A 13,540-nucleotide genomic window follows, 5' to 3' on the forward strand; every position below is an offset into this window, starting at 1 on the left:
CACATCACCTAATATGCTTAATTGGTAGTAGGCTTTCGAGCCTATACAGCTTGGAGTAAGACAACATGCATAAAGAGGATGATGTGGTCAAAATACTCATTTGCCTAATAATTCTGCACTCCCTGTATATATATATATATATATATATATATATACATATATATATATATACACATATATATATATATATATATATATATATATATATATATATATATATATATATATATATATATATACATATATATATATATACATATACATACACATACACACACAGTGCCCTCCACTAATATTGGCATATTGGCACCCAGGGTAAATATGAGCAAAGCAGGGTGTGAAAAATTGTCTTTTAATTTTTTTGTTAAAAAAAAAAAAAAAAAATACTCTGCATTCATGGATATCAAACAATTGCAAACACAACACAGGTTTATAAAAAATAAATAATAATCTTTGTTAAGCAGATGTGTGGTACAATTATTGGCACCCTTTTAGTGAATACTTTGTGCTACCTCCCTTTGTCAATATAACAGCTCTGAGTCTTTTCCTAGAATGCCTGATGAGGTTGAAGAATACATGGCAAGCGATATGAGACCATTACCCCATGCAGCATCACTCCAGATTCTTCAAATCTCAAGGTAGATGCTGGTGAACTCTCCTCTTCAGTTCCCCCAATGGTTTTACATGGGGTTCAAGTTAGGGGACTTGGATGGTCATGGCAGGACCTTGATTTTGTGGTCAGTAAACCATTTTTGTGTTGATTTTGATGTATGTTTTGGATCATTGTCCTGCTGGAAGATCCAACCACGGCCTATTTAAGGCTTTCTGGCAGAGGCAGTCAGGTGTTTGACTAATGTCAACAGATATTAAATGGAGTCCATGAAGCCATATATCCTAAGAAAATGGTCCTCTGGCAAAAAAACAGCCCCAAAACATTTAAGAGCCACCATCATATGTAACCATGGGCATGAGGTACTTTTCCATATGGCTACCCCTCTGTGTGCGCCAAACCCACCTCTGGTGTTTATTGCCAAAAAGCTCTGTTTTGGTTTCATCTGACCACTGAACCCAATCCTATTTGACGTTCCAGTAGTGTCTGGCAAACTAAAGACGCTTGAGTTTGTTTTTGGATGAGAGTAGAGGCTTTTTTCATGAAACCCTTTCAAACAACTTGTGGTGATGTAGATGACATCGGATTGCAGTTTTGGAGACTTTCTGACCCCAAGACGCAACTTCTGCATTTCTTCAGCTGTGATCCTTGGAGATATTTTGGCCACTAAAACACATCCTCTTCCAGGTTGATTCAAAACATTTTCAGTGGACTGAAATTTCTTAATTATTGCCCTGATGGAGGAAATGGGCATTTGCAATGCTTTTGCTATTTTCTTATAGCCACTTCGCATTTTTTTCAAGCTCAACAATCATTTGCCGCACATCACAGCTATATTCCTTGGTCTTACCTATTGTGATAAATGGCCTATGTGCTACCTCATAGTTATACACCTGTGAAACAGGAAGTCATGGTTGAACTATTTCCTGTTCTTAGTCACCCATATTTACTAAAAAAAAAAAAATATATCAATAGGAATATACTTCAAATATATTTTTCTCATACACATATATTTAACTAAGATTTTTTTTTTGGATAAACCTGTGTTGTGTTTCCAATTGTTTGATATCCATGAGAGCAGAGTATTGTGTATTTTTTGAACAAAAGATAAAAAAAGGTTAAACAATAAAGACCATTTTTCACAGCATTCCTTCATTGCTCATATTTACCAAGGATGGCAAGATTAGTGGAGGGCACTGTATATACAGTACTGTGCAAAAGTCTTAGGGAACCTGGCTCTCATAAACCTAAATGGAATGGAGCCCTAATAAATGTAATTGCCAACACCTGTATTTGTCCTACTATTTCATGTAAAAATGACTGTTGTGAAAAAGGTCTATTACACCAGGTTTGTGCAAGACATGCTTGACCATTACATATACATGGGGTATGAGTTTAATTCATTGGAAGCTTGCTAATAAGACCAACTTTTAATCACATCATTCCATTCAAAAAGCCAAAGAACACAGAATTTGACATAAAATCATACTTTTGCATCAGCAAGGCCACTCTCAAAGAGATTTGAAGATTCAGGAGAGGTCAAGGGAAAAAAACAAAAATTTATGCTTACACCTGATAAATTATTTTCTTTCCAGTCATGGAGAGTCCACAAAATCATTCTAATTACTAGTGGGATATTCACTCCTGGCCAGCAGGAGGAGGCAAAGAGCACCCCAGCAGAGCTGTTAAGTATAACTTCCCTTACCCATAACCCCCAGTCATTTGGCCGAAGAGAACGGAAAAAGAAGATAACACAAGGGTATAGAGGTGCCTGATGTTTGTACAAAAAAACTGACGTCTGAATATAGACAAGGGCAGGTCGTGGAATCTCCATGCCTGGAAAGAAAATAATTTATCAGGTAAGCATAAATTTTGTTTTCTTGCCTATGGCATGCAGAGTCCACAAAATCATTCTAATTACTAGTGGGGACCAATACTCAAGCTAGAGAACACCGAATGAAAGGGAGGGAGAACAAAACAGGAAGGCCTAAACAGAAGGCACCACCGCTAGAAAAACCTTTCTCCCAAAGGAAGCCTCAGACTAAGCAAAAGTATCAAATTTATAGAATTTGGAAAAAATATGCAAAGGATTTGCTCCACAGATGCTCCATACTTAGAAGCCCAAGACGGAGAAAAAGTCCTAGTGGAATGAGCCGTAATTCTCTCAGGAGGCTAATGTCCAGCTGTCTCCTATGCTAAACAGATAACACTTCTCAACCAGAGAAAAAGAGCAGAAGTGGCCTTCTGACCCTTACGCTTACCAGTGAAAAACAACGAACAGGGCAGAAGACTGACAAAAATCCTTTAGGTGCTTGCAAATAAAAGAATTTGGCACATACCACATCCAGGTTGTGTAACAGACGTTCCTTCTGAAACACTGCAAACACGAACAGATGAAATAGCCAGTAGAACTCGACATATAGGCTCAAAAGGAGCCTGCTGCAAAACCTTAAGAACAAGGTTAAGACTTCATGGAGGAGCAATAGGTCTCAACACAGGCCTGATTCTGACCAAGACCTGAACAAAAGATTGCATAAACGTCTGCCAGATTTTCAAAGAATAGACAGTGTAGAAATCCGACCCTTCAGAGTACTGACTGACAAACCTTTCTCCAGGCCCTCCTGAAGAAAAAACAGAATGCGAGGAACCCTCGCCCGACTAAGAGAAATTATTCGATCCACACCAATACAGGTATTTACGCCATACCTCATGGAAAATCTTACGAGTAACAGACTCATGAGCCTGAAGCATAGACTCAAAGACTTCCCCAGAAAAACCACTCCAAGCCAAGACTAGGAGGAAGGGACCCTAAAATAGAAGATCCTACCTCGAAGGCAACCTCCAAGGGGAAGAGATGACATCTTCACCATATCCGCGAACCAGATCCTGCGTACCCACGCTGAAACTATTAGATCACAGACGCCCCCTCCTGCCTAATACGAGTAAAGACTCGAGGAAGGTATGCCAGACAGAAAGTCCAAGGCACCGCCAGGGCATCTATTAGACCGGCTTGTGGAGCTCTAGATCATACTTTGGAAGCTTTCCGTTTAGACGAGATGCCACCAGATCCAAATCTGGAACCCCCCACCTGAGGGTATCATTACAAAAAACCTCTGGGCGGAAAATCCAATTCCCAAGATGAAAAACTGCTTCCCAGTAGGCCACCCCTGGGAAGTTGAGAGCAGAGAGTAGACAATCGTGAGCCTCCGCCCTCTGGAGATGAGTTACCTCCTTCATGGCTAATGAACTACTAGATTCTCCCTGGAGGATGATGTACACCACTGAGGTGATGTTGTCCGATTGAAATCGGATAAACCGGACTGAAACTAGTTGATGCCAGACTGATAAAACATGAAAAATTGCTCCAAACTCTAGGATGGATAAGGGAGGAGAAGACTCCTCACAAGTCTATAGACCCTGAGCCTTCAAAGAACCCCAACTGCTCCCCAGCCGGAAAGGCTGGCGTCTGTAGTCACAATAACCTAGGTTGGTCCCAGGAAGCATGTACCCTGAGACAGAAGGACCTGCAAAAACCACCAAGATAGAGTCTCTTGGTAAGGGATCCAAAACTATCTTCTGCGATAGGTACGAGAGGACTTTGTTCCATTGTCCATTTTATATTTTATTTTTTTATTGAGGCATAAATGAAATACAACAGATAACTGACATAAAAATAGGAAAGATACAGTAATCTCTATGTCTCCAAATAGAATACAGTTTGTTGGAAAACGAAAATAATAAACACAAGTTAAAAATAAACCTAATTTTTTCCATTTTTCTTATTTTGATATCAATGATTTCTGAACATGTCCAAGCTTATTTTGAAATGAAACATTCTGTAAATATATAGAACTTGTTTTGTAACATGAATAGAATTAAAGAGTGTTTCATGAATACCCAAACTACTTAGAAAAAGAAACAATAAACAGTGGATCCAATTATAAGTGCTGTCAGAGTATAAGAGTATATGTAAGATCCATGCAAGCCTGGGAATAAGACTAGGGACTTATTCTCTTTCACAAAATGTCATGAATCCCATATATTCAATATGTTGTTACAAGTAGATAACCAGGAATGAAAGAGAATCCATATGACTACTCATAAGATATATATAAATTAGTATATGATTATAAATGCGGTATTTAACGAGAAAAAAACTTGCAAAACACTGAGCATAATTACAAATCTCAGAGTTTATAGGTGGATGGGGGGGATATGTTAGCTGGACTCTATACATGAATGACCTATATGAGTTACTATAATGGGTACGTATGGTAACAGAAATCAGATATAAGCTACTTAAAGGGAGCAATGTTTTATATTAAAAATACTGGTAAACAAAACAAAGTACAGAGCGCTGCCTCGGCCGCTGGCAACCCCTCCGCGTTCTATGAATCAACAGCATTATTAAAAGTAAGGTGTGTGGCTACCTTAACCCCTTCAAAAAGATAGGGCATAGAGCCTATTAATAGATGTGATAATAGTAAGCTTGTTATATTCCCTCTACTGAAATAGGAATACATAGAGAAATATAACCTAAGTAAGAGTAACCATAGGATTTTAGCTATATAGTACTAAAATGACCCATAGCAATGTCATGTAATCAGGCAGTCACAGTCTAACTCGATATATAAAATGACCATGAGGACAATAAGATGACTAAAACACATATAACAAAAACTGGCTAGCTTCTGTATCTAACATCAAACATAAATATCTTCGGTGACGGTAATTGGTATATGACATAAAACCCTTAGAAGATCTATGGCATCAGATTTAAAGCAGAGAGTCTAAATGATTGCCACAATAAGCTCCATACGCATCCAAAATATTATCAGTTAAATCTACTAGCAAGGCTTTCTACCATCATATACTAGACAACCCTGCCATGTGGACACGGGCCCTATGTCCCATGGCAAGGAAAAATATAATATTAGGCATATGTGCATATATGATAATTGAATAGACTTTTATCTTGATGTGCCTTGAACATAAGAATAGAATCTAACCGATATAGTAGGCAGGTGATATATATAATTGCAAGCTAAACAAACTTGCATCAGGTTAATGACCATCATAAGGTCTGCATATATATTATAACATAAAAAACTTGATTTTGTCCCTCATAAAGTCCACCATAAACATACAGGACATAATTAAAAAGTTAAGTACAGAAATGGTATCAAGGCAGAGCACTGATTGTAGAGCTTACTCCCACGCCGTTTAACCAACTCCTGTCACAGGATCTGAGTAGAAGAGTCCTTGTTTGGCAAGCTCTAACCAATGCCGCACCTGAAGTCAGCCTGTCTAGAGCAGGGGTCGCCAACCTTTCGGACCTCAGGGACCACTAAACTCACAATTTTGAATCCCGTGGACCACTAAAATGATTTTTTATAAAAAGGTACAAACCTCTATAGCAGAGCTTTCCAAACTTTTCATGTTGATGACACACTTTTTAGAACTACATCATTTCGTGACACAGTAATTCAGTTGAACTAGCAAACAGGAGGTTAAACTAACTTGTTTTAAGAGATACGGACACATACATAAATTTTATAAAAACAAAATGTATTTACAAGTAACAGTATGTATGTGCAAGAATTAAAAAAAAGTTTTAAAACACTTACTTACTACCTTAATGGGATGTATGAGGTTGATGGGATGAACAAAGTTTCTGAATATTTGGTGGAATATTAGATAAAAGACACTTGCATTTCATCAAGCAGCTGTCCCACTCACTGACTACACATGCAGTCACAAGACGATTGAGGAGACTACACGTGCAGTCAATGTGCCATCAAAGCCGCTAATGGGAATAGTTTCCGTTCCGCTAAGCTGCTCCAATAAGTTAAGCTGATCTGTGACCAATCATGTGTCAACCATGTGATAGGCGTAGCAGGCAGGCGGAAAGTCGGAAACCCCACAAAAAATTTAAAAAAATAAAAAAATTTTAGTGTTGAAGCAGGGACACACCTACACACTGCAGCCGACACAATAATGTGTCACGACACAGAGTTTGCAAAGCACTGCTTTATAATGTGTGTGTATATATATATATATATATATATATATATATACACACATACACACACACGCATACTGTACATAACTAGAAAAAAAAAGAATTATCTTTAAAAGGACCACAAGACTTCCAAGTTACCTCCCCAGTTATGAATTATTCAAAACTACTTATGATCATGGACAGACGTTTGAGTCATAAATTAAGTTTATATCAGAAAGCTCTCAATATGGATGTGAGCTTACCACGACTGATGTTACTGGCAATTACTATAATACTGGAGGGATATGGCTGATCTGCTGGATGGCAATTAATGGAATTCAGGTGGAATGGCTTTGTGTGCTGGAAAATTATTAGAATAAAAAATAATTAATATTTAATTTTAAAAAAAAGAAAATGGAGGGGAGGAAGACAAACAGTGATGTAAGTCCATCTGAAGGAATTAGGAAAACAACTACAAAGAGACAGATAAAGGGGAGAAAATAAATGAAATCTAAGAGAGAATTTTTTTTTAAGATTTTCTTTTTTTATAAACTATAATTTCACTATTTCAAGCCAAGACTATATCAACCTCTCTGAGCAGCGCGCCGGGCAGGAGGAGTTAAATATACAATCTAGCTACGCAAGTTGCGCAGTACTACGCAACGTGCGTAGGGAAATTGTAATTTAACTCCTCCGTCGGTTTTCACTGATGTCCAGCCAGGCACTGTAGGGAGTTGCGGTGCGACGAAGGTGACACCATCAGAGAAGATTAATTCTTGCTTGATGGTGTCAGGGACCACCAACATCTTCTCGTGGACCACCAGTGGTCCACGGACCACTGGTCTAGAGGACGGTGGGGAAAAGTAATGCAATAGATATTGGAAAAGTAGGTGTCCAACCTCATTCCATCCCTGTACTACAAATCCTCTGTTGACAGGAGAATCCTGTATGTACCAATCTTCTTTTATGCCCACATAATTTAGGATACTAGCTGTACCCAGCTCCAGCTGTTCTACAAGAGGGAGGGCAACTGTACGAACATTGGGAAAAAGTAGGTCACGGAGCGCTACACATGGCAGTTCTGAAGCGCTATCCTTCATGCCCAGCGACATCTTCGCCGATTCCTTAAACACTGCCCCCTGATTACAATCAGGACTCACTGGGACAAGCTCAGTAAACATCCCGGTTGAGACTGAATCTGAGCCTACCGGGTCTTGAATAGGAGAGTGGAGTGCTTCTTCTATAGATTCCAGGAATCTTATGTGATGCATATCCAGCAAGTCAGACAATGTTGTGAGAAATGTGAAAGGCTCCATTGGCGCTGCCAGATACTTGGTATTTTTGAAAACTTAGAGAATTGCTAGAGCTAGGCCAATGCAGCTAGTGCTAAGAAGTGCTGTGTTGTAGTTAAAAACCTCTGTTGCATGTTTTCAGACCTGAGAAGATTAGACGATATGCAGATCACTGGGATACTGCCCTGAAATGTTTACAAGATCATTATCTCCCTTAAATTTTTGTTTTAGCACTGCACAATGTCCCTCATGTTAGATACATTGCCCTCGGCTGTATAACTTGCAGTGGGCCTTTGTCAGGATAGTATGTGTGAATGTAATGGTTTGTTATATGGGACTTTGCCATTCACCACTTTCCCTTAATGTATGACCGTGTACTCACTGGTTCACTAGGGGTTGTCCCTTTGATTCCTGCATTGCTAACGGGCACAATCTCTTCATGGACTCCTACCATCACGGCCGGGTCAACCGCATGGCTCTTCAAGATGGTGGCCGCACGCCCTGCACTATTAAGCTCCCTAAGTGCGTTGCAGCTAGATGAGTGATTCGGGCTCGCTCTAATTGTCACTTCAGTTGCTTTAGTGCTCAAAGAATTGTTGGGTCTCTACTAGAGTTAGCGATGGAGGTTTGGTCACTTCTTTGCTCACTGCCTTACACAGAGCTGCTGTATTAAGCATCCTACTCCATGTTCCTCCAGGCTCCGCCCCCAGACCAATTACTTTTATACATAGAGTCAAAAATAGAAGAGAAAGACAAAAGGAAGGGAATTATCTAACCTCCATCAGAAATAATCCTCATGGACAGAGAATCTATAATCGTACCTAAAACACACCCTGGTGTCTGGCACCAAGAAACTCTACTGCAGAGTCACTTTCCCGTGTAAATGAGAATAAACAACATCTAATTATGAGATCTTATTAACTGAAAAGATGACGCCTTAACCAAGAGTCGTCCAGGTATGGCGCCTCTGCGATTCCCTAGATCTGACCACCACTGCCAAAAGGATCCCGCAGCATGGCCAAAGGGAAGGGCAACAAACTGGAAAGTCAGCCCAGAAAGGCAAAACCGCAGAAATAGAAAAAGTTCCCAGAATATGAGAACAAGAAAAACGCGTCCATAATAGACATGAACCGACCCTCCTGAACCAAAGGAAGAATGGAACAAATAGTCTCCTATGAAGGACGAACCTTAAGTGAAGTTGTTGAGACACTTGAGGTCCAATAAAGGTCGGAAAATTCCCTTTATCTGGGGAACCACAAAAGGATTTGAATAAAAAACCCTGCTCCTGTTCCGATACAGGAACTGGGACAAACGCTCCTAGAAAAAATAGGTCCTTCATGTAGTGAAAAAAACTTTGACAGGCTAAATCTGCCCCTGGGGAGACAGGACTTGAACCCTATCTTGTATCCCTGGGAAATGACTTCCAAAGCCCAAGGATCTGGGACATTGTGTATTCAATACTTCCGAAAGAAGAAAAACCTGCTCCTTACTGTAACCAAGACTGTATAGAGGGCTGCTTCTATATGCTGACTAAAGTCATAGGAAGGATTAGGTTAGAGTTCCCTTATACCAAGGATGACTGGACCTCTATGAAATCCTAGATCGATCCATTGAAGTTACAAAGGGAACAAACATTATTAGAGGCCCTGATGTCAGAAAAGACTTCAAATAGGAAACAGAGAGTCTAGAAGACAACCTTAGTTAAAAAAAAACTTTAATTTTTTTTTAAACTCATGGTTGTTCTTCTCCACGTAAATCTTTAGAAAAAAGCAAAAGATTTAATCGATCTGAAGAGAAACCAGAGTATGGGAGGCAAAGCATACATGTCACAGACATAGCAATTATGATTGTATTCCTATACCTAAAATATAGAAATAAACAATTATAAAAAAATCACCTCCATCAGATAGAGATACATATAAGCCCCTATACATGAAATAGGATAGCATACATGTCACGGATATTAGTACAGATCCCCTCATATGAGAGAACTCAAAATATGGATCTCCAACATAAAGGAGAAGAGCCCCTGTACAAAGAAGATAACGTAGAAAAAAACGATATTATGTTATATTGCATCTGATACATAAAAGAAAAAAAAGAGACTCCACAGGGATCCCATATAATGTTCTATCTACTAGAGTAGTAGAAAAAAAAATCTGTTACCATCCACAAGTGGTTCAGAGAAGGTTTACATATAAATGACCTTTCCTATAGAAATTTCAAAACAATGAAAAATATCATTAATCACCACTAGATGGCAGTAGAAGACAGGAAAACTCAATACTAGAGTAAATCTGTCAAAAACAAACAAAGTGCATGGAAAGAAAATTTAACCCATTCCATCTCACCACTTCCACACATGAATAAAAACATTTATTCACCGCATATGTGAAATAAACATAAATAGAAAACCTCTGACTGTATGACCACTATTAATATACATCTAACATGGACTACGCTGACCTTAGAGACAGCAAATATAATAGTCAGAAAAAAACAGCACATAATATTACAGGGCCCAGAAGATTAGACATAATTAAACAAAGGCTCCGAAGATCACAAAACCTCTCCTAGGTTCAATGCAACAGCACGCCATGGCAGAGGTAAAAGAAATTTGAAGTGGGCATCGAATAAATATGACGTCCCTTAAACAATCTGTGAAAATCTGCATGGGAGCCTAACTTATAATGGGCTCAAAACAATTGGCGTGCAGTGCGATCGCCAAAGAAGCCGACTATCTCCAGTACCGGAGAAACATTCTTAAACAAGAGCCACACGCTGAAGTTGCTAGTATGCACATGCCTCCTTTTAGAGCCGCAATGCGGCCATTAACACCAGGACCCCCTAAGCACCCAAGGGAGACTTGCAAATGTGGCCATGTGCATGAATATCCCTCTTAATCGAGCGCCATTTAAAAAAAAGTGCTGAGGTAGTGAACCGTGAATGCGGACATCCATGCAAGTATTCACTTGTACGACAGTACAAATGTTCCCTTTCACAAGCGCTGTACTATACAAGCATCAAAAATTATAGCTGCATCATAAAATAAGTGACTAGGACTTGACTGAGAGAGGGATCTCCCTCTATCATTGACAAAACCCCAATCCGGTTCACCAATAAAGGAGTTATCCCTCTAAGAACCGGAACATCAGCCAAATAACAGTCAGGGAAAACTAGAAAACCTCAAATAAATATTTTACAGATACTCTTCACAAAGGGATTTACTCTATGTCAGCCAAGATTCAAGTTTAATAGGAACCGGAATCACAGATACCCTTCCCAAAGGGATTTACTCTAGCTAAAAATAAAAGGAGCAATTTTAAGAACCCCATAGTGCCTACCCCCACTGAGGGGTTAAATTAGAGAGGTAAAAGTCCCCCACCCTTAGTGAGAAGTCACCCCTCACTTAGACCACAAGCCATAGGGGGAATAAGGGATCCAGGGACTTACCAGTCTTGCATCTTTTTTAGTAGCCCCAGGTTTGGCAGAAAAAAACATCATCCTGACAGAGACCGTATTCAACTCTAGGGCAGGCACTGTATCTCCGGTGTAACAGAAACAGTTCTGACAGAGACCTGGAGAGAAAGGAAAAAACAGAGTAAACAACTCTGGTGTTCCACAGAAGGGTAGCATTAATGTTAGCATTTAAGCAAAGACAACCTTGCCGTCTTCTAACTGCTAAAAGCCACCATTACTCTTACTAAAGAGATTGACATGGACACAGCTTGACCCCAATCCTTGCTTGCAGGGAAAAGTACCCATTAAAGGATTACATTTCTTCAGACACCTTCTTCGCCATCCTCCAGTGATCAAGGCAAAGAGAATGACTGGGGGTTATGGGTAAGGGAAGTGATAAGTAACAGCTCTGCAGCGGTGCTCTTTGCCTCCTCCTGCTGGCCAGGAGTTAATATCCCACTAGTAATTAGAATGATTTTGTGGACTCTCCATGCTATAGAAAAGAAAATGGACTGGTAAGCCAAGAAAACCTTCAACATCTGATGAGAAGTTTCTCAGAGTTTCTTCTTTCAGAGATTGGAAGAAGTCCATTCGGACCTGGCTCAGCATCTGACAGCTTCATTGAGATGACAAGTTGACCCTTCTACAGTACAAAGAAGCTTGATCAGAATTGGTCTTTGTGTAAGGGTAGCAGCCAAGAATCCACTTTTTCGGAAAGGGTACAGGGTAAAAAGGCTAAGATATGCTAAAGCTCACAAAGATTGGAATAAAGATTAGTGGAAAATAGTATTATGGAGTGATGAATCCAAGTTTTTGGGTCCAATCATCGACAATATGTGAGAAGAAGAGTTGAAGAGAGATGGCCTTCAGTGAAACATGGTGGAGGGTCTTTCCTGGTTTGGGGCAGAATTTCTGCCAGTAGTGTTGGCGATATTGTCAGAATTTATAGGATCATTAAAGCTAAAAAGTACAGACAGGTTTTAATTCATCATGCCATTCCCTCTGGAAAGCGCCTTTTTGGGAATGGTTTTATTTTTCAGCATGATAATGATCCAAAGCACACTGCTAATGCAGTGAAATCATATTTGGAGAGAAAAACAGCTGATAAAAAACTGACAGCCATGGACTGGCCTCCACAGAGTCCAGACCTGAATTTTATACATGCAGTATGGGATCACCTGGAGAGCGAAAGAATCAAAAGACAACCTAACTCCAAAGAAGAACTCTGGGAAGTGCTGAAAAAAGCCTGGTATAATACACCAGAAGAGTTCAAAATGTTCTTAGTGCCAAGGGAGGTCACACTAAATACTGATTTTTGCATGAAGAAGCCATTTTGTTCTGAAAAACAAAATTTAAGCTTACCTGATAAATTTCTTTCTTTCCGGATATGGAGAATCCACAACGTCAATTACTAGTGGGAATATCACGGCAAAGCTGTTAAGTGTCACTCCCCTACCCATAATCCCCAGTCATTCGACCGAAGGGAAATGGAAAAGAAATAACACAAGGGTGAATAAGGTGCCTGAGGTTTAGTCAAAAATAACTGTCTTAATAAAGGGTGGGGTCGTGGACTCTCCATATCCGGAAAGAAAGAACTTTATCAGGTAAGCATACATTTTGTTTTTTTTCCTAAGATATGGAGAGTCCACAACGTCATTCAATTACTAGTGGGAACCAATACTCAAACTAGAGGACACAGAATGAACAGGGAGGGAGAACAAGACAGGCAGACCTAAACAGAAGGCACCACAGCTTGAAGAACCTTTCTCCCAAAAGAGGCCTCAGCCGAGGCAAAAGTATCAAATCTGCAAAAAGTATGCAGAGAGGACCAAGTTGCAGCCTTGCAAATCTGTTCCACAGAAGCTTCATTTTTGAAAGCCCAAGAGGAGGAGACAGCCCTAGTGGAATGAGCCGTAATTCTCTCAGGAGGCTGCTGTCCAGCAGTCTCATAAGCAAAACGAACTGTACTTCTCAAACAGAGGGAAAGAGAAGTAGCAGTAGCCTTTTGACCCTTACGCTTTCCTGAGAAACAAACAAACAAACAGGGCAGAAGACTGGCGAAAATCTTTAGTCGCCTGTAGGTAGAATTTTAGAGCATGCACAAAATCCAAGTTGTGCAACAGAAGTTCTTTATGAGAGAAAGGATTGGGACAGAGAGAAGGAACAACAATTTCCTGA

General features: G+C 39.7%; 1 protein-coding gene and 1 non-coding gene across 4 annotated transcripts in view; both read right to left on the reverse strand.

Moving 5' to 3' along the window:
• The window catches only part of GABPB1 (GA binding protein transcription factor subunit beta 1), a 437,479-nt gene that overhangs the window by 12,333 nt on the left and 411,606 nt on the right, over positions 1-13,540 (reverse strand). The gene's annotated exons all lie outside the window — the stretch shown is intronic.
• Positions 9,597-9,710, reverse strand: LOC128665320 (U5 spliceosomal RNA). Its single transcript, XR_008403083.1, has one exon. It is a non-coding gene; the product is annotated as a U5 spliceosomal RNA (small nuclear RNA).

The sequence above is a fragment of the Bombina bombina genome, chromosome 6 (assembly GCF_027579735.1).
Source record: "Bombina bombina isolate aBomBom1 chromosome 6, aBomBom1.pri, whole genome shotgun sequence".
NCBI lineage: Eukaryota > Metazoa > Chordata > Amphibia > Anura > Bombinatoridae > Bombina > Bombina bombina.